Source organism: Notamacropus eugenii, chromosome 2 (genome assembly GCF_028372415.1).
Source record: "Notamacropus eugenii isolate mMacEug1 chromosome 2, mMacEug1.pri_v2, whole genome shotgun sequence".
Taxonomy (NCBI): Eukaryota; Metazoa; Chordata; class Mammalia; order Diprotodontia; family Macropodidae; genus Notamacropus; species Notamacropus eugenii.
Window position 1 is genome coordinate 391177143 of NC_092873.1, and position 25755 is coordinate 391202897.

The 25755-nt window shown below is 37.9% G+C and overlaps 1 protein-coding gene across 3 annotated transcripts in view; it reads right to left on the bottom strand.

The window, feature by feature from the left end:
• Positions 1-25755, bottom strand: part of SIPA1L2 (signal induced proliferation associated 1 like 2) — a 249998-nt gene that overhangs the window by 170788 nt on the left and 53455 nt on the right. For all 3 annotated transcript variants that reach the window (XM_072647498.1, XM_072647496.1, XM_072647497.1), the window contains exon 2: positions 16164-16231. The gene's annotated coding sequence lies outside the window, so the exon portion shown is untranslated. The remainder of the gene's footprint in view (positions 1-16163; positions 16232-25755) is intronic.

Genomic DNA, 25755 nt, shown 5'->3' on the forward strand with positions numbered 1-25755 from the left:
AGAAAAAACAAACCATTCAGACTAAAATAAGACAAAGCCAAAAGGAAACAGTGTTATCAGAAACTTGCTTTCTTTCATTCTCAACTGAGAATGTGAGAAACTTTGTACAACCAGACCTTTCGTCTTCCCTTTCTGCAAAGAGAATCTCCTAAGGGGGCTCCAGGTTAATGAAGAGGGTCCCGTTGGTTTTAGGATTAGGAATAGATAAGACAACTTACTTAAGAAAAGACCAAGCAACTAATGTGAAAATGTATTTAACAGGAATGTATGTGTAGCACCCATACAAAATATCTTAGGGAGGGATGAGGGAGAGAAGGGGAGAAACTTCGGAACTTGTGGAAGTGATTGTTGAAAACTGAAAATAAATTAATAAATTTGGAGGAAAAAAAGAAAAGGCCAAGCAAATCAAAAGAGAAGCCATCTTCTTTTCACTTATTTGGAAAATTAAAATGACTGGAAAAGAGACTTGATCATATAAGGCAGTAAAAACAAACCAAAAAAACAAAAACCCATACATTTCTATACTTATAAAACTTGGTATTTATTTTAGCAAAGAAGAGTTTCTGCTTTATGTTAATAGTGTTTTAACACTAATTGCACCCCCTAATTTCATATCCTAATTAGCCACAAGATCATAGGTTTAGGGCTATGAGAGAACCCTGGAGGGCATCTATTTTACAGATGAATTAACCAAGCTCCAGAGATGAAGAATGACTTTGACCAAGATTATAAAAGCAGTAAGTGACAAACTGGAAATGGACCCCAGATGTCCAGCTCCAAATTCAGTGTACTTGCCACTACACTAAGATGCCTCTCAATCCCTGAAGCACAAACTGAAAGAAGGCTCCTTTTGATCTTCACTTAAATTCCTTCAAAAAAAAAATGTTAGGCGCATATTGAACTCTAAGGACGGAAAATGGAATGTTGAGTATGGAAGCTTATACCCAATGCCTTCCAAAAAAAATGATTGTAGCATGCTGCAATTATTACAGGGCTTGAGTAATTTGGCTTTATTTTCCATATGCCAAGGCTATGCAAAACAATCTATACTTTCATGTGGTCATCTGAGAGGGCAAAGTCCATCTTGTTTTACTTGTTTCCAGCCCAGTGCCATATGTACAAAGAAACTTGGGGCAATCGGATGATCACCACCCTCCTTAATAAATCATCTTGAAAGGCGGAGACAGAATCCTGTTTTAATGAGCTTGAAGGTACATTAAAATTTCAATACCGAATTCAGATTCAGTGACAAGGCTGAAAGTCGCCACAGTACACCACAGATATACTATTGTTTATTAGCTTTTTAAAAAATGACAAAGGAAGAAAAGCTAGAACCAGAGTGACAGTTCAAGGGAGAAAATCAAGAGTGAAAACCCCCGATGGTCTTCAGGAAAAAAGAAGGGACACAGACTAGGTCTCAGAAGAGCTTTGAGTCAGAAATAAATACTAGAGAAACTGTGGGCAAGAAAAATTCAACCATTAGCACCAAAATGAGTCTTCACAGTGAGTCACAGACCATAAAAATTTAATGAGAGTGAGGGAAAGAGGAGCTACATCACTAGAGGTAAGCAGCTGACTGAATTGTAAGCTCAGGGATGGGGGGCTCGGAGCGGAAGCCTTTAATATTATAGTGTAATTAATCGCTAACTCTTGATTCTTGTCAGAGTCTTGGGGAAGGGGAGGAGTGGGGAAAAGGCACTGGAGTTTATTAATAGCTTACTATGTGCCAGGCACTACTTTACAAATAGATTTTTTTATCCCCTTGTCATGCCAAAGATTTTGGCCTGGAAAGGACCACCCTCTTCATCTTACAGATGAGGAAACTGAGGTCCTAAGAAGTTAAAAGACTTACCCAAGGTCACACAGGTAGTAAGTGGGGAGGAAAAAAGAGCAGGCATAATAACAGAAATAACATAATAACAGAAATAACAATGGCAATAATTAACAAAGAGCATTTGTATAGCACTTTAAAGGTTTACAGAGTGATTTACATATGATTAACTCATTTGAAATCATGGCATTTGATGTCATCAAATGTGCTGGTGGCAACTCAAAAATATACTTTATACAGGATTTTTTTTTGTTTGTTTTACGGAATTCATTAGAGCTACAAAAGCAAAAAGGTGTCATTCGCAGATGTCAAAAATAGTTTTGTTATACTGAGCTGGGTCATTCACTTTAAAAATGGCCTAGGATCTGTGAAAGCTGGTTACTAGGTAGGGTAACTTTAAGTGACTTCCATGTCAGCAGCACATAAAAAGTCTCTTTTAGTCAAAGGCAGTTTTTACAAAGCAGATGGACAGCATTTTGCCTCAGCAACCACTACGTATGGCTGTGCTAAAACTAAACTTATGCTATCTCCCACAGTATAAATAACATGAACTTCCTTCACCTGCAGAAACTAGACACTGAAAACTGCGTTTGCAAAGCTAAGGATAATTCTTGCAAATTTCAATTTACACGAATGAGCCCAAGGCTAGGAAGGTACAAAATGCACTTGATGTGTTAATTTCACACTCTTGGGGTACTAATCCCACATGTGGGTGGGTGCTCTCTTAATTATGCCAAGTAGAACACTGACTGAATTACCAGAGAGGGGCAAGACATCACACATCCAGTGCCCAGCATGGAGCAGGGGATCAGTTTCCTTCCTGCTTGCCAAGGGGAAATTGAGTATTATCCTTCAGGTCACTCAGGGTGAGCAAACTACTTTCCTGGAGTGTATCACTCAATCATAGGGCACAGTGCTCCATTTAACATAATACTTCCTCCTTTTCACTACGTGTAGAATTCATGCTCTTAACATATTCAAATGCCAACATGCCCTCAGGGGACTCAAAGCCAAATCTCTATGTACATCTGTACACTGTGGAGAGCTCTCCTAGGACACAAGGCATGATTGTAGAGAAGTCCAGTAAGTAAACTTCCCCATCTGCAATAGCTGTGCTCCTTAACAGCTGAATGTAAATGTTTGTCAAATTAATTTTAAATGCCCTGCAAAAGGTAGATATTAACAGAACCACAGCATTGGAAGACACCTCCAAGGTGATCTAGTGCCTGTAGAAGAATCTCCTGGAACCCATGTTTTCTTTCCTTTTCCAAAGTTCTTTCTACTCTAACACTGGATGAAAACATTTGGATACATTAACCCAAATTATTCACCACAACTCATGATGAATGGTAGCTCTGGAGCCAGAAATTCCTTAGAGGTTATCTAGTTGAATACTCTGATTTTGTAAAAGAAGAAAGCAAGGCCAAGAGAAATTAAGTGACTTGCCCAAAGTTTTGCAGAGTAAAGTCTGAACTCATTCCCTTGGACTCCAAATCCAAGACTTAGTCTATTTCAAAATGCTGCCCTACTTATAATTCTCCTTTGTAGAAAAACAGACAGGAGGGAGATAGAGAACATATACGGAATAATTCTAACTCAACTTAGAGGCTGGCTCTAGTCTTCCTGATGCTAGACTTAGTTTGATACCAATTCACCTACCTGCTCTCACGTCTGTCTCTAAGGTACGGTCCTCGAAAATCTGAGCTCACAGACATATGAACTACACTTGTCTTTGAGGCAAAAGGGGTTAGTTAAGGCCTCAGAATTTCTTTCAAGGAAATCTCCCATAACTGATGAGGACCCTTTTGAGAGTGGACCCTTGTAATCTTATCAGCAAAATAAATCAAGAATTTACCTGTTCTACTTTTAACAAAGAAACTATTAAAATAAGCGTCTGGATAGTTGAACTCACAGCTATCTCCTGCCTCAGCTCCAAGCCTGTGATCTGTGTCAGGAACTCTTCATGCATTTCCTCCAGATGGCCTATAGTATAATCTCATGATGTTATCATGTTTTTTTTTTCTTCCTGCTTTGATCCTCACCCAAATGCTTTCCCCTCAAGTCCAAGGATTTCCACACAGGTGGATATCTTCTTTATGCAAAACACTACATTATCACCTCTTATCTAATCTGTTCATTTTCCACAAGGTATAACATTGCTACAGTCTAGATATGAGTCAGACTCTTCTCACTAAAATACTGCTTGTATCACACATAAGGCATGGGAGCCATTAAAGGTTTTGATAAGAGGAGTCTGCTTGAAACACCTTACCCTCCCCAAGCCTGCCCAGCCAACATGGTGTAGAGGATAGAGCGCTGGACCTGGAATCAGGAAGACAGGAGTTCAAATCGAAGCTCAGATGTTTACTCTGTCTGACACTGGGTAAACAACTTCACATCTGTCTGCCTCCGTTTCCTCACTTGTAACATTTTCAGCCTAATCTTGTGCTGTCCCCCTACAAGAACTTCCCTCTGGTCAAATCAGTCTACTCAGTATCTCTTTGGAGTACACTTTATGCTTTATCTCTATCTTCTTCCCCTGGCAATAATGTCTTAAACCCCTCTGTACCAAAAAGTTATTGTCATCATTATTACTCTTTAAGGGTCAGTCCAAATGCTACCTTTTTCATGGGTCCTTCTCCAATCTCCCATTCCTGAAGTTCGTTCCCACTTCCCTTCTATGCCACTGATAAGAAGCTTCTCACACAGTACCTCTTATTATGACCATTTCACAAGTACACAGGATAAGGAACACCACACACACACACGCACGCACACACACACCCTGCCCTACATTTAACTTTTATTTTATTTATAGGATTGTTTTATTTTACATATGTTTAATATTTTATTTTTGCAAGATGATTTATTAAGTGAGTGCTCAAGTATTTAGTGAATAACTATGAAAGGAAAGTCATATAATTATTAAACAGTGATTGAACTTTTCACTTTAAATAATAAGGTCCAAAATAGTAACTGTTGTTAGAAGTCAACATCAGTTTTAGAGCAAACTAGAAGCAAAAGGTAAAGTTAAGCAATCAATAACTGTTGATGGACAGAACACCCTCTAATTAAAGGACACACCTCAGCAATTCCTATCTCACAAGATACAGTAGGAAACTGAACTCACAACAGTAGCGATGAACTTACGAAAGGATCATTTATCGCTTAAAATTAAGTACACATTTCAAATGCCTTGGAATTCCATCAAATGAAAAGATACAGATGAACTTCTTTCTTTTTCCAGAAAAGGGATTAATTTGGAGACATTAAGAAGGCAGACCTTCATCAGGCTACTAATGCATACATGCCTGCTGTATCTTGTAAAGCTGACTAATGAAATCACTTACAGCCAATTCACACCCTTTTTACAAAATACAAGTTCAAACCAATTTTAGCTACTGTTTGTTTTCTAAAAATGGTGAAGATTTCAATACACGGGCACGACCTGTTCTTTAAAAAAAGAAAAAAAACCCTCAAATTTATTACCTTTCAGGGAAATAGCTTGATGCAATTAGAAAAAATGCTGGATTTTGAGTTACGAGTCTTGAGTGCAAATACTGACTGCAGATACACACACATTTGCTAACCAGATTCCTCATTTTGAAGATGGTGATAATAATACTTCTATTTATCTTATAAAGAGGTGATTTCCAAGAAAGCTCCAGGGGTGGGGAAACTTCATGCCACATGGGACCCTCTAGGTCCTCAAATGGGTCCTTTGACTGAATTCAAACTGCATGTTTATTACGTAAATATGAACTACTATTAATGAAAAAGAAATACAACATAGTGGGAGAACAGATGTAGACACTGGAGACTACCTGGGTGAACTTGGACAGCTCCCACCCCTCTCCAGGGCATTGAAAATAAATAACCCTAATGTTCCTGACCGTTTGGGGCACCATTTTCAGACACAGGAAACAACAATGCAGATGCTTTTTCAAGGAGAACAAAGCTAACAAAATAAATACTTCAAAATATCAGTTTAATTACATCACTGACAATTAAAGTAGCAACACACAACTTGTTCCCTTTATGTTAGGATTTTGTTGATAGGTAAACTTAAAAAATCCCAAGGACACATGTTAGTAACTCTTGGCTGATGGAATTTTTGTTCTAGTTTAAAAAAAAAAGAAAAGAAAATCAAGAAAAATTCTCATTCTTAGTATCCATTATATTCCTCATGAAACGTATATTTCATTGCAACTACTACTAGCCCAGTACTCCTGATGTGGGATAATTGGCATGCGAGTCCCCCTGGAAGACAGTGTTTCCCCCTTACAAGAGAGAAGGGGCCCAGTCAGCACCGGCCCACACAAGCCACCAGAGCATATGCTGAACTTGTCATGACTGTCGAGCTGTCAGTTTTCTCTCTACCCAGTGGGTTTGTTCTGCTGCTTCTCCCTATTTTGGCTCCTGCTTTCAGCTCCTGGTCTTTCATAATTGATTCCAGCTTTCTCTCTACTGAACTTCACATTTCAGGTCCCTCTTTCAAGAGGGAATCCTCCATCTTGTGGAGTCCACCACAATCCTGCCCAGCTTCCAGCATTTCATCCATCTATTTTTCACCCCATGCAAAGCTTTACTGCATCGGTACCCCAGAAACCTGGAAACGACTCCCTAAAAGTGCTGAATGCTAGCAGCTAGGGCACAGCAATTGCTACCTTTTAGGATACGGAAACCAGATGTATCTATTTACTGTTTTTGTTTTTCTTCTATTGCAATTTTTTTGTCCCATCTATACCAGGAAGGGGTAGATGGTAGTTATTCAGGCATTCCTAGATGAGGAGAACCGAAGTCTTCAAAATGCAGGTGGCCTAATAATTCTACAACAAGGGAGCAGCCACCTCAGATTTTCTGTCTCCCAGGGTGGCACTAAGTGAATAGGATAATATTTCCTCTTGCTCCATTCTTAGTATCCAAAGCCTTTAAGAACTTCTTTGAGGCTGGGGGCAGGGACACATTTCATGGCTTCAAATTCTGAGTTGTGTTAGCATGATTAAGTGATAAGGAAGTTATTGTAGCTTCATATCAGGTTTTAGGTGATATATGAAGCCTCCACTTACTTTAAAATAGTTTGGCTAGTTGTTCAGGTCCGGGTACTGGGGGGTGAGAAGTTAAGACCAGGCAGGGCATTTCTATGGCAGTGGGGGGATGGAAGAAAAGGCTAAGAAAGCCTTGCTCTTGGGGCCCCTGGCTACTTGTAGCTCAAGCCTTAAAGCCAAACCCAGTTATGTCATGTTCTAGTTTGAAATTGAGACAGACTTCAATATGTATATGTATGTGTACGTGAATATGAACATGTACATAATGCCCTCTTCACCAGTTAATGCATTTGTTGTCTGACCTAGACATGAGGATTCCCTAGATGTGGGAACACATTGTTAGAGGACAGAAAATCCATAGCAAGAAAGAGCTTCACATATTCATTTTCTTTTTCTAGCACTACTAACTATGCATATTTTAGCACTTTTTTAAAAAGAAGGAGAAGAAATAAAAATTAGCACCCTAACAAACACCTACAAAGCTGCTTTTGGGGGAATAGAAGCACATCGAGAGAGATATGTTAGACATCTGGCATCATCTGTCAAACTGCCAAACTACTGTATTTTTAAACTATTCATACCCTTATTTAAAAAAAAAAAATCTGACATTCCTGTGGCATGCAGCAGGACAGTGTTCTTGCAAAGAATTCTTGTCATATGCGATACAAGGTCTACACAATCTCTGTGCCCTTTGTGTAAAGGGCACACAGTGGCCTTTGTAACTCAGTGTTTAAAGGCATATGGTTCACAAGATGAATCACAATGCAATACAAACCAGTACACAAAACCACCAAAAACAAAAACAAGATGTACATCCAGTACTAACACAGTACAAAAGCTCCCTTTGGCATCACCTAAGGAAACTAACTTCCAGATCCCTTGGTTCACTGACATCTCACTAAAGTAGTCTTTGCAATACAACAATGCCTTGTACACCCTCTGGGTGTCAAGAACAAGAAGGGACCTGCTGGATCTGAGATTTCATCAGTGAGAAGGAAAAAAAAGAATTCTCAGGGTGAAATTCCCTTCACCAAAGCAATTCAGTATACACCCACAATTTACAGTCAAAATTGTCTGTGAATATTGAGAGATGAAGGCTCTTGCCCCAGGGTCATTCAGCCAGAGTGGACTTGGAACCCAGATCTTCCAGAGATAAAGCCAGCCCCTATCCTCATCCCCTACCACACTGTATCTTTAAGCCTTACATGGAGGGTTTAATGAATTGAAAGGCAGAAAATGCAAGAGAATGGTTGTTTGTTGCTTACCAATAGAAGAAATTCCATCATCCAACTAATTTTTCATTGGTACTAAAAAAGCAAGCTTCAGAACAATAAGATGTTATAGTTATAAGATAATAAGATAATTAGATTTACTGAACATACAGGTAGTAAGGGGAGCAGGTAGTAACAATAAGAGAAATGTAAGTTTTATTGGCTATTTATGCCAATAATTGCAGATTGGAAGGAAAATAAAATGTCTCATGTGCTCAAGGTAGCAAAATCTTGAAAACTAAGGATGCTTTTGTGTGTTTGATCCTGCAGATTATTTTAGCATCTCCTTGTTTCTATGCAGCCCTCAATAACAATTAGCTTTCAGGCAAAATCAAGAGAATACAGACAAATGCTATTGGGAGAAAGTCTAAAGAGGGTTTGGTGAACCTGGATCATCACTATTGGCTAAAAAAAAAAGATAGATTTGTGATCCTAAATTATCCAGCGTTCACTTTTCCTTCATCTTCAATTATTCTATAAAGATAGGAAAATCAGGATCCTCGATAAATACTTCTATGAGGGATAGGGAGGGAGAGTGATTTCAATAATAAGAGTCTTAAAGATTGCATGCCATCTTGGGGAGGGAGGGGAAGAAAATCTGGAACTTATGAAAGTGATTCTTGAAAACTGAAAACAAATTAATAAATTTTGGGAAAAAAATAGGAGACTTAGTGGCTATTTAGAATTAATTCATCTTCCCTCCTTCCCCCAAGCATTTATGACAAAAAGAGAAAGAAATTAATATCTAGAACTGAATTTATATATTTCTATATAATATATATATACACCCACACATACATACATATATATGTACATATCTACGGACACATATTATATATATTTATATATTCAATATATTATATTTACCATCACCACTGAAGAACAGATTTCTATAATACAGTCCATCAAATTAATTTTAGGAGGCTTTTAAAAATGGAATCTCATGGCTTTCACGCCATTCTGTCTGAAGTGGGACTTGGGAGAAGACCAAGCAAAGATCCTATAGTTTTCTTTGTGTTATTTTAAGACAAACATACTGCTGTCCTAACCATCTTGAAAGCTAGCAAGAACAACTATCTTCATTTTCATCCATACATAAAAAGGCTATATCCAGCCTAGGATGCTCTAAAACCAACACTAATTACCTAAAGTAAATGCTTGCCCAATGATGGAGATGTTTGACTTTTGGCCGAAAAACAAATGTTAACATTTACTATTGTTACTCAATAAATGTTGCTTCTATGAAACTTTTCATTGCCCCAGAGGAAGTGCTCAATAAAAATAAACAACAGAAAGGAAATAAGCTCCTGCTAAGTTCAGCCTCCACATTTATCATGGGTTATGTGGATAAACTGCAACTGTTTTTAAGGTCCTAAATAAATGATGTCAACCTTTTCTCATTTAAAGAGACATACATGTGTAAAGGACAGGTGTTCTTAACCTGAGATCCATGAATTTATGAAGTTTTTTTTTAATATTTGTAAGTGTATTTCAATGTTTTCTTTGTAATTCTAGATATTTTATATCATTCATTTAAAAACAGCATCCTCAGAAGGGAGTCATAGGTTTTACCATACTGCCAAAGGGGTCGGTGAAACACACAGAAAGGTAAAGATCTTTGATAAAGGAGTGGCTTTGTGTAAGATCCCTATTCAGACTCACAATGGGAAAAGTAACCCAGGTTCATAAGGAGCTGATACTCCCAGTCAATCATAGTAAATTCCTTGGAATTCCAACAAGTTGATGGGAGAACAATTAGTCACTGAATTGTTTAATAAAACTCCTAAATAGAGGTCAGAACCAAGATGGTAGAGAAGATGCAAGAACTCACCTGAACTCTACCAAATTCCCCTCCAAGCAACTTTAAAACAGTGCCTCAAATTGAATTCTGGAGTAGCACAACCAACAATAGGTTGGGGTGAAACAATTTTTCAGTTCAAGACTACTTAGGAAGTTAGTAGAGAAGGTCTGTCACACTGGCAGCAGGCCTTGGAGGTAGCTGCATCAGGGACGGCAGCAGCTTGAAGAGCTCTCAACCCACAGATGATAAGAGCTTTGGACAGCTGGTCAGAAAGGCTACAGCTATATGCTGGCATGGGGTGCAGAAATGTGTTGCATTGCCTATACACAGTTCTGGGTCATAGTTCTGAAAAAACAAAAAATCATGAATATCAAAGGAATTGATTTAAAAAAAAATGAAGGAAGGAGGCCTAGCAGGACCAGATCTCAAATTGTACCACAAAATAGCAATCATCAAAACACACTGGTACTGGCTAAGAAATAGAGGGGTGAATTAGAAGAATGGATTGAGCGCACAATACACAGCAGTGAATGACAATAGTAATCTCATGTTTGATAAACACAAAGATCCAAGCTTTTAGGTCAAGAACTCACTATTTGACAAAAATTGCTGGGAAAACTGGAAATCAGTTTGGCAGACACTAGGTAGAAACCAACATCTCAAAATGGATACATGACTTGGACATTAAGGTCATAAGATATTAAGACATAAGCAAAATAGGGGAAGGCATGAAAAATTTTACCATTAGGTCTATGAATAAGGAAAGAATCTAGGACTAAATAAGAGAGAGAAAACATTTTGGGATATAAAATGGACATTTTTTATTACATTAAATTTAAAAGATTTTGCACAAACAAAACTAACAGCCAAGATTAGAAAGAAAGCAAAACTGTGGGGAGGGAGAAGAATTTTTACAGCAAGTTCCTCTGATAAATATTTCATTTCTCAAATATGTAGAGAACTGCATAAAATTTATAAGAATGAGTTATTCCCCAACTGATAAAGGGTCAAAAGATCTGAACAGGCAGTTATCAGAAGAAGAAATCACAGTTATATACAGTCATATGAAAAGTGCTCTAAGTCACTATTAATTAGAGAAATACATTTTTAAACAACTCTGAGGTATCACCTAATACCTCAGATTGGTTAATATGACAGAAAAGGAAAATGAAACATGTGGGAGGGTCTGTGGAAAAATTGGGATTGCACTGTAATGCTGAAAGAGTTATGAACCATTCTGGAAAACAATTTGAAAGTATGCTCAAAGAGCTGTAGAACGGTGCATATCCTTTGACCCAGCAACAACACCACTAGGTCTATACCTCGAAAAGATACAAGAAAAAGGAAAAAGTCCTATATGCCCAAAACATTAAAAGCAAAGAATTGGAAATTGAGAGGAAACCTATTAGTTGGGGAATGGCTGCAAGATGTGGTATGATTGTGCTGGAATACTACTGTGCTAGAAGAAGTGAAGAGCGGGATGCTTTCAGAAAAGCTTGGGAAGACTTATGTGAACTGAGGCAAAGTGAAGTGAAGAGAACCAGGAGAACAGTGTACACAGTAACAGAAACACTGTGTGACTGGAAGGTATTTCTAGGTGGCAGGACAGCATATCCCCACTCCCACTCCAATGAAGTTATGCCTGTGATGAACCTGAAGTTCTCACAAGAACTCTAGAGAATGCGAGACATATACCTGACAGCACAAGTTTATAGAGACATTTCCACCTTTGGGAAAACAGTGGTTGGTCTCCAAACAAAAGGGTCTTAGTCTAAACACCAGCCTTACTATTACCCCACGCAAGCACCACAACTCCAGTAAATAAGCTTTCAATCCTGTTATGGTATTTACAACTTTGCCTGTGGGGGAATGGAAGCATCAAATGATTCAGTCATCGGTTTAAGTTCATGGCCAAACCAGAAAGACAATTCTTAGTCACCATGCCATCCTCTCAACCATGATGTCCATATAACGGCTGCAGACTTCAAACAATGAACTCTTTAGGGATATATTTCATAGAAGTCTTTCAAGGACCCTGTAAAGGAAAGGAAAAATGGCTACACTGATACCTCTTTCGTTTAAGTAGTAAAGACATTAAGCAAATGAAAAAAAAAAAGTAATTTTCTTGTATTTAGTGAATATGGCAAAGTATCCACTGTTTGTTAAAGATGGTTAGGGTGAGTAACTACTATTATGATTGTCATAGAAAGGTTCAGGAGCTTTGCATGTATATTACAGTGGTCTTAAGACAGTCAAGCACCAGGCAGAGGCCACATCCTTAAAATTAGAGATCTTTGAAAGGAAATATTTTAAAATGTATTTTTTAACTAAAAAATAATTACACCACACAAAAACTGATTAATTTGGGAGAAACCCAGTCTTTTTTCCTAAGAGTAAACAAATAAAATTCTACTCAAAAAATGAAAAAATCAGACATTATAATGCAAGTTAAAGGGAGTCCAAGTTAACAGGGGAAATTCAGAATGGCAAACAAAGAAATACACGCTGTTTACAACTGAGAAGGAGGCCAACACAAATGGATCATACTCACTGTCTTTTTCTTCACCCACAGTCCCCCTCCCCACTCCAATTACGAGCCAGCTCTTTACCCAGTAGCAAAACTTGGAAACTCCTATTATTCACTGAGTTTTTAGAACCCTGCCTCCTTCCTCCATGTACTTTTTTGGAGTTCCAAGACAACAAGCTCCACTTATCAAACAGCAATTCTAGGATCACCGATCTACAAACGGAAATTAGAGTCCTAAGTTACCAAAGTACAAAATCTTTGCAGAGATGGAATCACCCCTTAGTGGTCTTCTCTAAAGTCTCACTGATACATGGGAAGTTAAGAAATCGTGATGGACTTTGCAGAGAAACCTTTATCACAAAGAAACATGAAATTAGTTGTAGAACACCCACTATGCCTTCCCATCTCTCCCTCCCATGCACATATGCATAGGGGAGGAATATGGCCTCCCTTCCTTCGTAGCTCCAACAGCAAGAACATCTAGCATAAGCAGAGCAGGTGTACAGACAAAGAGAAAGTTTCTTCTTCCTTGACAAACTTGGGAGGTCTAAGCTATGACATTAGGGGCATGATGACAGCTAGTACTGAGATCTGGGATGTCAGAACTGGGAGGAAAGTACAACATGTATTCAGACCGAGGCAGCATCAAAAATATGATTCCACAGAACTGAAGCTGAGTTATCAGCATAACTATAATTATAATAGGGCTTGTCTTCTGATTTGGTCAGCCATAGTGTAGCGGAAAAAACATTAGATTGCAAGTCCAAACTCTGACACTTAATAGCTTAATAACTTGAGGATGGCAACAAACTTTTTTGAGTTTGAGATTTCCCATTAGTAAAACAGGGATAATTACACCTTACTATAATTCACAGAACTTTTTTCGATATCGAATAAAAGTATATATGGAAAAAATGCTTGGTAAAACATCAAGCATTATACAAATATTAGTTTACTATTAGTCATATACTATTTTTTCAATTGACAAGATCCCTTTATGTCAAGCAAGAAAAGTATTTTTTGAAAGAAAAGAAACTAAATATTATGCATATGTATCTAAGTATTTTAAAATATCTCACATTTTAAATCCTAGGGATTTCCTGTCATTTCAGCCTTTACCAAAACTAACCTTTCCTTCCCTGAGAAAAGTCCTTTCAAAGAAAGGTATTCATGAGCAAAGAAAAAGTTAGAAAGTGCTTCCTCCTAGAAGCAGGTACTTTACTCATTGCAGAGAGAAGTGAATAGGGAGATGATTATCAGATGCCTGTTCAGCAAGCATGCAATACTATTTAGCTTAGTCACTCAATTACTTCTACAAAAAACAATTATTCGTTACACTGGTTTCAGACCTGATCAAGGAAGCATTCCAAGGGTCACTCGAGTATGGCTGTGCCCAGCGAGAGGTCTGTACCAAAGTAAATATTTCTGTCTCCTCTCATTTCCTCCTGTCACTAAAGAGATTCCATGTCTCACAGCCATCCTTATATTACCAAACTCTTTGTCCAGAGGTTGTATTCCATTTACCCAATTCCAAACTTTTGCCTTCCGCATTCCCAATGAATGTTCACGTTGTGGTTGTCATTTTTAAAGTACATTATCTTTGTTTTCATTGGAATGCCCTTTACTTTTGACCTCCATATTCGTCCTCATCCAAGAACTGCAGGAACTCTCATTAAGCAAAAGATTTACCAAGGTTACATGGTAAAAACATTGACTGGTTAGTCAGCAGACTGGCTCCAATGTCACCTTTAATATTTATTACCAGTGTAGTGTGAGCCTCCAATTTTCTCATCTGTAACATGGGAAAACATTTGGTCCTCCTTACCTCACAAGGTTGGCGCAAAGAATTAGTAAGATATTATATGAAGAATCTTTTAACCATAAAGTGATATATAAAGTTCTGAGATTTAGCCAGTGCATAGAGGATAATTTATTTCATCCAGGACAGTGAGATTTGGCAACTGACCCTATGCTCATTTACAGAAAACCTTGTAAAATGGCAAACTACTTGTTATCTTGCATCCAAATTATACCTGGCATTTTTCTATACATCCCTCTGTATTCAAGACTTAGTCATTATAAAGTATTATTACATGGCATAAAACAGTACATAGTGGTCATACAAATTGCTGGTTGAATATCTAGAAAAGTCTGAGTAAGCATTCTACTGACATGAATCAAGTGAAAATAAAAACATCGGGAGAGATAATGGCACAAGATGGGGGAGAGGAGAGAAGCGGGGGAGGAAAGGAGAAAAAGAAAGAGAGACAGACAGACAGAAGGAGAGAGAGTGTCTATGTTTACACAGCAGCAATGCTACAAGGAACAAAATTTCAAAGTATGAAGACTGAAGCATCATTTCATCAGACAAAATTTCTGAATTCCCCAACGAAAGCACTTTCACCAACAATGGAACAGAACTACAAGGGGCTCCATCACAGGCCTCTGTTTCTCTTCTTCTAAAGAATCTGTTTAGAGTAAATGAAACAAGGATATTCCTTCCACTATCCAGTTATGGACAGAGATTCCCACTGTTAAGCATACCCCAAGGAGGTCAAAGCCAAGAAAGAAAGGTCCCGCATATATCAACGTTCGTAGCTATACTTGTTATGCTAGCAAAGAACTAGTGGGGAAGGTGACACCTCCTCAGTTGGGGAATGGCTGAGAAAGCTGTCATGCATGACTGCTGTGCTGTAAGAAATGATGAACAGTATGAATGAGGAGCATGGGAAAGTTTGCATGAACTGATGCATGACAGAACCAGAAATGTATATACCAGAACTACCAATGGAAAGAGCAAAGCAGAATAATGTAGTGACCAAGGCTGGCCCTTCCTTGAATACGTGGGAAGTTTCGGATGTGGAATGCCATTTGTATGACAGACTCAGTTTATATATTGGCTATTTTTACTGAACTAACTGATTTTCCTCTTTTATATTTATTGCCTATCACAAGGGTTGACTCTCTGGGTCTAGAAGACAAGAAAAATATTATTTGCAAATTAAAGTGATATAAAAACAAAAGCTCTTAGCTTTTTTAAAAAATGTAATATATAGCCCTTTTCATTTTTTTTTTTTTTATTGAGAAGGCTTCTTCTATCTGACAACTACCTCCTACTTGTGGTCCTTTTTGAGGATAGAGTGAGCTAAGTGAAGTTAGAGTGCTAGGCCTGGAGTCTGGGAGACCTGAGTTCAAATATGACTTAGACATTTACCCTGAGCAAAGCACTTAACTTTTGTCTGCCTCTGTTTCCTCATCCTCAAAACAGAGATAATAACAAGCACCTAACTCCCAGGGTTATTGGTAGGATCAAACAAGATGGTAAGTATAAAGCACTTAGCACAGTCTCTAGCCCATAGTAAGAACAACATAAATGGTAGCTATTATTTATTAATATTATGACTATTCTATCACCTGAGCTTAACAGGATATACAACATTCCACAACTTTCCCACCTCCTCCAACTCTGCAAAGAAAGGAGGGAAGAAAAGCCCATCTACTCAAATACAGGGAACAGGCATGACTAAATAATTCTGGAAATTTGAAAAAGGATGCGTTAACAACTCAGAAGTGAATAAATGGTTCTCATAAACCCATTTCTCAAGAAGTCAGCTGTTCCCCACCCCCTCATTTGCTTAGACTGAGTAGATGTGTATGAATGAATCACCTTCCTGGAGAGGCTTACCTTGTATGGAATGGAAATGAGGTACCTGTCTTCAGTGCCTGATCATCATTCCAAGGAAAATGAGAAACCTGCAACAAGGGAATGGCACAGTACTTAAGTGTCACAGTAACACAGTTCCACGTTAACATCATTTTAACACTGAATTCTGTTAAGAAAAAACTGTTTTACATATAAATATTGGCACACCATATAAGTGAGACCAACTTGGTACCTACCTATCCTCATCTGACAGTGAGGCAATGGGGCAGATAATAACTCCTTTAAAGGTAATGTTCCTCTATTTGTACAAAAGTACAGACTTATAAATCACAGTTTCAGACTTTCAAGGAATCTTAGAGGCTTAGAGGTCTGCTGAAAGGTAAGGATAATGATAATAATGATGATGATGACATGCTAGCTGCAACAACTTAACAAATCTGTTGGCTTCCTCCTCAGGTATAACAAATAGCTCAACTTTTTATCTGCCCTCCCCTCTCCCCCCAAAACCCAAACAAATCATGATTCAGGAATCACTACTTTCCAAACCATTGGCAAATTTTGGAGAGTTCTAGATGTTATGAAATTATCCCCTCATCCCCCACGATATTGAGTTGGAATTGGTGTCCCTATAAGCCCTACCCAATGGTACTAATTCTATCCTGTGGGGCTGTAATGGTAATTTAAGGTTAATGGTGGATGGGGAGAAAGGTTAAAGATGTTCTCCACCCATTAATAGGCCTAAATACCTTTTGTTCATTTATACTGAGGCACTGGGTCAGAGGGTCCTGCCCTCTGGCTCTGAAAAGTATATCTATATACTCTGAGGCTAGCTTTTGTTTTGGGGCTTAGTTTTTGGAAGGTTTGTTTGGTCAGATGAGACTCTGGGAAGCCCCCTGGCTTTGAAAATCCAGATGTTGGTGCTTCTTTCTCTGGTAACCATGTATGTATATAATGGTCAGACAGTTGGATCTGTCTGTTGACCTGTGATGTATGTATTGCTTATGGTCAGACAGTTGGAAGCCCTACCTGTTGATCTTTATTTCTCTGTTTGTATTTTTTCTGAAGTTCTGGGTGCTGACTTTTCCCCCTAAACTATGTGAATGATATATGTGCTTGACTAAAGTGACTCTGACCCCTCAAAAGCTGTTTTCCTTTTAGAAAAGGAGAACTAAGAACCTGTACAGCAGTTCTTCCTGTGTATTCCAGAGTCCTTGCTGTTGCAGGGGCCAATAAGAACCATACAAGTGAGACCAACTTGGTACCTACCTATCCTCATTTGTCATGAGGCAATGGGGCAGATAATAACTCCTTTTATAGAGACAGAACATATTTAATAGATAAGATATGGCTGATAGCCAATTACCTGCCCAAATCTTCACAGAAATCGTACTAATTAACACTGTAAGCCTACACTGTCTGACCACTTTAAATTAATCTCTTTTCACAAGTGGCCTACTTTTAAGCAAATACAAAATGTTCTAAGAACTAAAACTGCACTATTCCTTACATCTTTTAGTAACTGCTGATGAGTAAAGAGAATTATTCCTTCTCTTTCAGTGGGATAACTTTCTGCAAACAGAGCTTAGATTCCTGAACTCTACGTGAGTTGTTTTGTTTTTTGTTTTTGTTAACAAGGAGAAAAAACAAGGAAGACAATGAGTATATAGTATCCAAAATTATTCTATGACCTGGTCCATCTGTCATTCCTCACAACTAACTGAAGCCATCTTCTATTAGCATAGTGTTTCGTGGTTAAGAAGACCACGCAAAAATTATGAATGTATCATTTGAGCTTCATTTGAGATTGCTAGTGCTATTTTACAGATAAAGAAATCCCAGAGATAAGGAAATGACTTGCCTAAGGTGAAAAAGCTTGGGGGGAAACATGCCATAAAACTTAGAGCTTCTAAATCCAATAATCTTTCTTCTATTTTATCACCTTGCCCAACAATCTAACTGGTTTCACTGTCAGAAAACCTACCATATCAGTCTCACCCTATTTAATTAGGTTAGCACACAAGACAAGTAAGCTCACTCAAAATTTCAAATATTTAAAACTCTGAAAATGATGTTTCATAAGCAAAATACACTGACATATAACATCCTGACATTAATATAGTTCATCAGAGTTTTTATTTGGAGATGGATCGGGGAAGGGTGGGAGGGTGGAAATGGTAAGAAGAGTAAATGTTCTGCCTTAATTAGGTATCAACTTTCTGTTTTTCCCTTCTCCTCCATGCTATGCTGATACATTATAAAATTCTAAACTTTAAATTTAGGAAATAAATTCTTAAAACTCTGATTAAAACAATGACTGTTAGTGTGTATTTTTTTTCAGTTAATTTCCCATGTCTAGAAGCTGTACTTAATTAAGCTATAATATCCCCAACACAATAGATTCAATTCCGTAAAGAACTTTTCCTTCCTTTGATACAGCAAACATCCTGTAAATAACTAATTTCCCACTCTTTTAACTGATTGCTTTTTGTTTACTGACAGGAAAGGAAATAGCAGATTCTCTATGTAGCAGTCAGAACTAGAAAGTTTTGTTTAACTTCCGAATGTACAGGTAGTTTATATAAGGCAACTAGCTATTGTCTTCTGCTATATTTTTGCCTCCAGAAGTGGGGGAAGGGGGGAAGATTTCAACCGGGTAAAGCCAACACAAACAACAGTAAAAACCTTAGGTGCCGCCATATTGTTATAAAAGGAGAAGAGCCCAGCTATGTCAGTAGGAAGTTCCAAGTCTTCTTGGAAGCCAGAATGTTCTCCTCTAAACCCCATGTCTATTCACCCCATAGAGAACTCCAAAAGGATGCTGAGTGGGAAGACCACACTTATTAGGAAACAAGTATCTATCGAGTTCTTTTTTCTTATTGATGGGTTATACATCTCTTTTTCCTAGTGGAGGGAAAAAGGAGTTCTGAGAAATTAAAGTCAACAATTTTTCTTTACAAAGACAAAAAATAATTACAAAAATCTTCAACCTAGTTCAAAATTCCCCAACTTTCTCAAGGTTCTTAATCTGTAAGTGTACATGTGAGGGATATTTACCCATTGGAGAAGCTGGTAAAACCTGTGGATTCCTTCTCACATCGTTTTTACATGCATAAGATAAGATACACATAATTAATTACAAAGGAAACCAATTATACTGAAATAGCTACCAAAAGGCTTAATAAACAAGTTTACAGACTCCAAGTTTCTGGTCTAGATTAGGCTGATGCTTAAGTGGTTGTTTTCTTCAATCAGCTGTCTAACTCTAGGAAATGAAAATAGTCATATCTCTTTTATTTGAGAGAGTTTATCATCGTGGAAACATAAGGTCTTATGTCTGACTGTCTCCTCATAGCACAATCATGGTTGTAAATGCAAATAAGAAATCACCATGAATGCCATACAGAAAGCAGGAACAGAATATTTTTTATGAAAACTGAATCCTAAAGAACTAGCTATATCACACAACTCAGATCAAGAAATTCTAATACTGAAAGGAGGCAAAGCTTAGCATAGTGGGAACTGGAGAGAGCTGGGTCAAAGTTCAGAATGCACAGGGAGTGTCCATAGGTCAATTCACTTCATCTTCCAGTGCTTCAAGCAACTATGCATGATTATAAATCACAGTAGAGCTGATGATGATCTTCTCATACAGAACTGACCAACATATATACATACACATACATACATACATATTTACACATATGTACACACACACACACACAAATAAAGAAACCTACCATCCACTGAGAAAATTGTCTCTGGCATGCTATTTCTCAAATTATTCAATATCTATCTACAGATTTACTGAATACTTACCATGTGTCATGCTGTGTATCCCTAGAAAAGTCACCACAAATCTAGGCCTCAGTTTCTCCATTTGAAAAATGAAGGGAGTAGGTGTCACTAAGGTCTCCTCCAGTTCTACAATCCTGATTCAGTGACTGTGCTATACCCCAAGCAAACTATAAGTAGTTTATTTATTTATTAATTATAATTAATTTATTACATTTTATAACATATAAATATTATATATAAATATAAAATACAATAAAATATAAAATAATTTGTTATAATTAATTAATTTATTATAATTAATTTATTAAATAATGATTATTTATTAATATATAGAGCATATATTATTTAATTTTTTGATCTAGTACAAATTCTCAAGAGAGCCAAGTAACTAAACATTACCCTAAAGACAAACTGAGTTCATGGGTAGCCAAAATCCATACCAAGAAATTCAAGAAAATATGTTCAAAATCATACTACTTGACAATGCTTAAATGCTGTTTCTACCTGACAACCAATCAGTGTTAGGTGACTGGTTAATCACATTAAGAGGTAGTAGCTTAAACAAACTTGGAGAGGAAAAAAAAAACAACATTGAAAATAAAAACAATCAGAATGTTTCCTTAATTAAATTCATAGGAATGTATCAACAAGTTGTAAATACATCCAAAAAAAAAAAACCAATAGGCACTGGGAGCAGGGAGAGGCAGGGGGACTCAGGCATCTATGTGAATGGCTTTCCTTCCATTTAAAGGAGGCCCATGTGATGCACTCTCTAAATCGTGGATAAGATGTCAGCCTGAATTAACAAACATGTTTACAAATTTCAAGGAAACCATTACCTAGTTTCAAGCGTCTCTTTCAACGGTGAATTACGTACCACTTTGGTGTAATGTCTAATTCCCCACAATAGTTAAGTACTGAGGCTTCAACATACACATGCACTTTGCGATTTCCCATGGCTATTTATATCACATTGAGACAAAGATGGAATGTAGGCAGAAAGCCATGACAGCAGCCCGATTATTCCTTCTCCGTTGTCTTTTCTGAAGCATGGTGGGAATATTGAAGGCAGGATGAGGTAAGGAAGATAACTAGATATACAGGCAGGCTCTTTCCAAAGCCAGCTGCTTTTAAATGCTTTATGACTTTTTTTTCCTTAGGTCACTAGCTAAATAAATGGAAAAAGATCTGTGGGCAAGGGTTAGGAATGTGGACTCTGCAAAGGCTTCCATATGCGATCTACTAACGTCTTCTTATCATACTGGCAGAAGATGGCGGAATGAGCTAGTCTTTCCCATGTAAGGATATAAACCATGTTAGCAGCAGCATTGTTCTCCATAGCTCTAACCTTTCCCACACCCAACATCTTCACAGTCATCATTCTATAAACTTTCATATGAGCAAGGAACAGTGTTCCTAGCTGGAGCCCCAGCTTTCAGGATTACTGACTGCTTCATCCAGCCCATGACTTTAGACAGGCCTCAAGTCATGCTTCACTTCAGTCCCCAGTCCATTCTCGTAGGATATCTCAGAGTCACGTGTAAGGTTTAGTCTCATTACGTAGAAGGAAAGAGTATGCTGCGAGCCAGAGAGGTGCAAAAGAAATCAAAATAACTATCTTGCTTTTACATCAGGGCAGTATATTCATGCAAATCAGAGGTGACATATTTCAAGATCAGAGAATTAGTAGGGAAAAATTCACTAGGATATAAGTTAATAAAGTCCTACTTATTTTTTCCCTTAGACATAGCTAGGTACGTTCAAAAGCAGGTTCTTGGCACCTTCTCTGCAATTTGTAGTGTACAACGGAGGTGTTAAATGCTTTAGCCCTAGCCCAAAACACTGCCAAGTGAGGCACTGGGAAATAATTAACAAAATTAGTAAAGATCCAATGAAATATAATGTATACATGTGTTTTTTCTGAGTCAATAATCTGCCCCTATATATGCTATAGTGACCCCCTCACGTTTATTTGGGTGAGACACTACTGGTTTAGAGTGTATGCATGAATAAGTAAATGAAAGGTAATTTGTGAAGGGTAAGAAGCATGACCAAGTGAGGGGCTTGGTGAACTTCTGGTAGAAAACGGTGCCTGAGCAGAACACTAAAGAAATGGGATAATTCTGAAAGGCAGAGGTAAGAATACGTTTTAGTTATGGTGGGGGAATGGCCCGTGTCAAGTCACCCAGAGAGAAACTAGAATAATAAGTTTTGGGAATAGCTGGTGGTCCAGTTTGGCTGGAATACTGAATGTATTAAAGAGGACTAAAAATAGGAAGCCAGGAGAGGTGAGGGCTAAAGCCAGATTGTGGAAGGTTTGATGAAGATTGCGGAGCTTTTATTTTATCCAATATAACAGTGGTTCTCAAACTTTGCGATCTTAGAACCTTTTTATAATCTTAAAAATTATTCATGACTCCTCCCCCAAAGCTTCTATTTATATGAGTTATAACCATCAATAATTACCATATTAGAAATTAAAATCTTAATCTAGAGAAAGAATTATGGAATTAGAATGCAGAATGAAGCAGACTATTTTCTCTTGTGTTTTATTTTGGTTTTTCCCAGGGTTTCTCCCATTCATTTTAATTCTTCCATGAAACATGACTAAGGAGAAAATGTTAAAAAAAGAAAGAAAGAAAGAAAGGAAGGAAGGAAGGAAGGAAGGAAGGAAGGAAGGAAGGAAGGAAGGAAGGAAGAAAGAAAGAAAGAAAGAAAGAAAGAAAGAAAGAAAGAAAGAAAGAAAGAAAGAAAGAAAGAAAGAAAGAAAGAAAGAAATTAAAATCTTTGTCCACAGACCTAGCCATCACACCTACCCACCCCCACACTCCTGGGTCTTGGCCCTGACCACATTTTGAGAACTACTGTTATAGGGGAAACAAAGGGCCACTGAAGATTTATCAATAAAAGGAAGTAACATGGTCAGACCTATAATTTCTAAAAGGGAAGATAGAAGGCACAGAAGCTAGAGCACTGGGCCTAGAGGCAGAAAGACCTGAGTTCAAATCCTGCCTCAGGCACTTACTAGCTGCTTCCTCCTGAGCAAGTCACTTAACTACTGCCTGACTGTTTCATCATCTATACAATGGGGATAATAATAGCACCTAGCAATCAAATGAGATATTTGTAATGAAATTAATGCAGTGCCCGGAACACATTAAGTGCTTAATAAATGCTTATTTCTTTCCTTCCTTCCTTCCTTCTTCCCTGCCCATCTCCCTTCCTGGGCAGAAACCCTCTTATATTTAAAAGGCTCAGCCCTTGGCCGAGAATAAAACCAGGAGGAAAAAAAAAACTTCTCCCAAGGGATCTCTCTTAGTCTCAAACTGAATTTATAAGATCATACAATATCAGTCAATGGCAATGTAGCAAATGACATTTTTAAAAAAACCTATATAAACAAGGTAGAGATAGCTACAAAGGGTCTCATAGCCCAGGTCATCTCTTTTCCCTTTTCCCTACATCTTCCTCTCAGCCATTTAAAGAATTTTAAAGAATTTAAAGAGAAAAAAAAGTTTAAGGTCAGATTAAAAATCCAGGAAGGAATCTGCCCAGCATCACACTCTGGGGAAATGGGAGAAATACGAAGAGATGATTGGACTTCAACTGTCACAACTTTAGGATGGATCAAATATCTGAAAAGCATTTAGCTCAGTTTCTGGCACAAAGCAGGCATTTCTACCTCTACCACTGCTGCTGCTGCTGCTGCTGCTGCTTCAGTCTGTATCTATCAGGCCAGTCTCTGCTGCTCACTGGCCAGTGCATTCATCCAGTTGGGGCTCATTTCCTCTTCTCTAGCTCCTGTCTGGCACACCAAAATTTAAGTGGGAGACCTTGACTTAAGGCGGCCAGAACCCCAAAACAAACAGCTCTCCTGAATGCCTCGGTATAGTCTAGCCCAAAGATCTATCCTCCTGGGAAAATGTCCAAAGTCTCTGTGACTCAGGGTCTCCGTCATCCAGGGCTACGTCCATTTAGCCAGATTAGCACACTAACTCAAAAATGTCAGTATAACTCATTGTGCTTTGCTGAACCATATTATTTTCTCAGCACCCTGGCAGTTTGTCTTCTTTGTTATTGTGAACACAGCTAAGCAGACACGGATGAAATGCAAAGTACACACCAGCCTCACCTACCACCTCTTTAGTCACCTACCTCTGACAAAGGGAAGGCATGACTACTTGAATAGAAGTACTCTTTCATTTCCATAACAGAATATATTACCCATTCAGATTAAACTATTTTTAAACACCACAAGAATTGTGTTACTGTGGATAACTACCAGTGGAGACAGACAGCAGTTGATGAAGCATCTCAGCAGGCCAGAGTGAAAGTGGATCCAAGTTAAGCTGTCTCAAGCCCATGGTAAGGGCATTTTGTTAATTCATTCATAAGCCAAAAAATAAAGGCAGAAAGAAACAAGATAAACCATCGCAAGAAGGTCCACAAAAGCAGCTATTCTAGGTGCCTTGAATTTTGAAGGAAAATAGGACAATGTAGAAACTATACACTCGTAGCCTTAAAGCTAAAAAATAAACAAAAAACCATTTCCATACCTAATAAGTACCAATCGCTGATATTTTTAAAAATAGAAACACGCTTTTTAAAGTACAAAAAGGACAGTATTTCATTAACAAACATTAGCCAAATCTAAGTATCTAGACCATAGGACTAAAACTGAAAGGAATCTCAGAGGCTATCTAGTTGAATTCCTCAGACAACTGGGTTACTCTGGGCAAGTATGCCTCAGTTTTCTCAGCTGTAAAGTGGGGATAATAATGGCCCCTACTTCCCAGGACTGTTGCAAAGATCAAAGGAGATGTTTATAAAGCACTTAGCACACACAGGTACTCCCAATTCTATAGTCAATGTTCTTGTCAAGATGCCATACTGCCTCCTCCTGTTGCTCAGTTGTGACCCCATTTGGGTCATAAAGATACTAGAGTGGTTTGCTTTTCCTTCTCCATCTCATTTTATAGAGGAGGACCCTGAGGCAAACAGGGGGCAGTGACTTGCCCAGGGTCACACAGCTGGCAAGTGTCTGAGGCTGGATTTGAACTCAGGAAGATGAATCTTCCTGATTCCAGGCCCAGCACTCTATCCACTGAGTCATCTAGCCTCACCTCTACCTCCTATTAACTAGACCTTTATCACCAGGGTAACTTAAGGAGCATATTCCTAAAATACAGGCAGCAAAACACAATCCATAAGCACCTAAAAACAGTCAATAAAGGAAGTATGCAGAAAAGACTCTCAACCACTTACTGAACTTCATCTAGATATTTTCTCACTGGACATTTCCATGCCCACAAAAAGGACAATACCTTAAAACAAACAAACAAACAAAACCCACTAAAAATTGTATTGCTATTTTAAAGTCCTATGCTTTCATGAGTAAGCTTAATTATTTACTTTGGCTGCAATACAAAGTTTAATGAATGAAAGTATTTAAAGACTAACTGGTATTTAAGTGCAGTTTAGAGTTCACATTTCGCTACCAATTTATACTAGGGAGAACTCTTAATCAGGCTTAATTCTAACAACTCTTTGATGCAAAAAAAAAAATCAATAAACCAATCTATCTGTGTACTTCTGTAATATAAATGACAGCTATTCATAAAATACCTCCAAATTCTATTTAGGAGAGCACACTCTTTCACCTATAAGAAAGGGTGAGGGTGGAAACACCAAAAACATACAAAAGAAAAGTGGTTAGAAACATAGCTAGTAAGAACTAGAGAATACTAGCGATAAAATGTGAATCATTAGAAGCTGATCTAAGCAAATGAAGACAATAATTGAGCTTTCCATTTTATTT